The sequence below is a fragment of the Austrofundulus limnaeus genome, unplaced genomic scaffold (assembly GCF_001266775.1).
Source record: "Austrofundulus limnaeus strain Quisiro unplaced genomic scaffold, Austrofundulus_limnaeus-1.0 Scaffold815, whole genome shotgun sequence".
In the NCBI taxonomy this organism is placed as follows: Eukaryota; Metazoa; Chordata; class Actinopteri; order Cyprinodontiformes; family Rivulidae; genus Austrofundulus; species Austrofundulus limnaeus.
In genome coordinates, this window is record NW_013953217.1 from 123,771 (window position 1) to 126,137 (window position 2,367).

The window sequence follows — 2,367 nt, forward strand, 5'->3', positions numbered from 1 at the left end:
ACTTTAGGCTGTTTAGTTTTGTAAATTTTTAAAAATATATTTTAATGCGGACGGAACCATTTTATTCACACGCAAAGCATTCTGGATAAATGGTGACGTGGATTGGTCCTCGGTGTGAGCAAGCTATATCCACCCTGAAGGTTAATCTTGGACAGTATCTGACGATAGACTCTTTTAAATGAAACCAGAAAGCCTTGATAAAGAGGAGAAAAGCAGAAACGACTCAGCCTGTGATTGAACATGTGGATGGAGGACAACAGAGCTGCTTCATGGAAGAAGAACATCAGCTTTGCCTGTTAAGCTGGAAACATACTTGCTCCGATGCCAACGGGTCGACATGTGGTCACGTGGTTGTTCGGCAGTCATTTTCGCACAGACCTTTCATAGTTCCAGCACCCTGCTCCGAATCGGGGACCCCCTACCCCTCACTGCATGGAATTTCTCCCTGCAACAGCAATGCAGAAAAAAGTCACTCACCCGACAGATTGATCCACATCTGTCCTGGTTAAAAAGCTCCACAGTTTCAGATTCCTCCATGCACAACATTTGTTTATGTCCATTCATGAGTTTTTCACAGTTTGACTATCTTTATAAAACTCTGCTTCCTGGTCGGGTCGGGTAGCGAGTCTGTTTTTATTTTTTCCTTTTTTTTTACGGAGTGGTTGAAGTAAATGCAGCGCATAGCACTGTCAGCACAAGCACGCATGAGTTTTTCTCGGTTTGTTTATCTTTAAAACTGCTCAAAACAGTCTGCTCTAGTCAGAAGCGAGTTTTTGTTTTTTTCTTCTGCTGTGTCCGTCCGAGCGCTTTCAGTTCAGACCAATCGCACATTACCGTCGACAGAGGAGGGGGGTCTAAAAGTTCTGTCGGGGGCTTGTGCCAAAAGGGACTGTCGACACGACCTTGCAAAGCCTGGTGACGTAATTTTCATCATTAAACTGTGACAACCCGTGCTGACGTCGGCAGTTCGGAGCGAGTATGTTTCAGCCTTCAGTCTTTGCGCTAGCGTTGACACTATATTGCCTTATATGTATTAGCTCGCTAGTACCGAGCTAAGTTGCAGGCTGTCATTTTTGCATTCCCCTCTTTGTTATGTGGATGGTGGACCTCRGTTACGAGAGGAGAATGTGTAGCGCTGAGCTAATACATATATATGGTGATAGCGTCGGGGCTAATGCCAAAGCTAACAGGCTAAGCTGAGATTCTTCTTCCGTGAAGCAGCTCTGTTGTCCTCCATCTATATTTTCAGTTGTAGGCTGAGTCATATCTACCTTCTCTCTGTCAACGCTCTCTGGTTTCATTTAAAAGAGCCACTTGTCAGATATTGTCCAAGATTAACCTTCAGGGTGGATATAGCTCGCTAGCAGCCTTGCACCAAGGACCTATCCATGTCATCATTTACCCAGAATGCTTTGTGTGTAAATAAAATGGCCCCATCCATGTAATATTGTGACAACCCGCTCGTTTTTTTGCTGGTTGCACTGTTTCCACTGTTTCCTTTCTCTCTCTGCCCCTCCTGCCCTCTTATTTTGGGATACGCCCTGGTTTTCACCGTGCTTCTCAGAGACTCACCTCATTGGATATCAGAGCCAAGGTGTTTCTCTATCAGACAGGTGAAATGRCAGTCTTCCTCTAGCTCCGGGGATAGTAACACCTGATGCCGTCAGTCCGTCAGACTCCCATACTAAAGCCATTTGGGGCTGATTCGAGGCTGTTTCATCCCTCGTATTTTGCTTTCAGCACCTCTGCCTTGTTGGGTAGTTTAGAGATCCCCATATTCATCTACAAAGRAAAGTTCGCTTCTGTGTATCAGCTGTGCTGACGTGTCAACACGGAGGTTCGGAAAGCCGGTGACGTCATTGAAATCAAGTCTCTCGTAAGTTTTAAGAATTATTCAATCTTAAAAATTTACCTAAAAATTTTGTTGTGCCGACTTTGAAAAGCAAAATCTGCTTTAAAATTACATAGATCTGGTCCAGATAACGAGACTTAACTGAACTGAATCCTGATCCTGCCTCTGTGAGATTCTTTTTTCATCAAACATCTGTAAGTCAATTTATTATTATTTTGTTGTTGTAAATAATGTTGTCATTATGTGCATTGTAAAATGTAAACGGGGCCTTATGCATTCTTTTTCTTTTTATTCCCAGCTTTTGCTGTGGAGCGACATGTATGGAAGTCAATGAGTGCCCTTCTTTTTGCTTTTTTTTCTCCTCGCTCAACTGTGAAGAATATTGGACTTTCTTTGTTCTCTCACTTATAATACAAGCCTGAAAACTAATTCTATGTGGATTTTTTTCTTTATTATTATTCAGTGATTTTGTGGTTTGGAAACAAAAAGGAAATATTGGGCCTCATGCAAGAACA

General features: G+C 42.7%; 2 long non-coding RNA genes across 2 annotated transcripts in view; one reads left to right on the forward strand and one right to left on the reverse strand.

Moving 5' to 3' along the window:
* Positions 1 to 2,367, reverse strand: part of LOC106532699 (uncharacterized) — a 26,852-nt gene that overhangs the window by 10,409 nt on the left and 14,076 nt on the right. The gene's annotated exons all lie outside the window — the stretch shown is intronic.
* LOC106532698 (uncharacterized) lies at positions 1,508 to 2,338 on the forward strand. Its single transcript, XR_001312122.1, has 3 exons — positions 1,508 to 1,876; positions 1,969 to 2,046; positions 2,151 to 2,338. It is a non-coding gene; the product is annotated as an uncharacterized LOC106532698 (long non-coding RNA).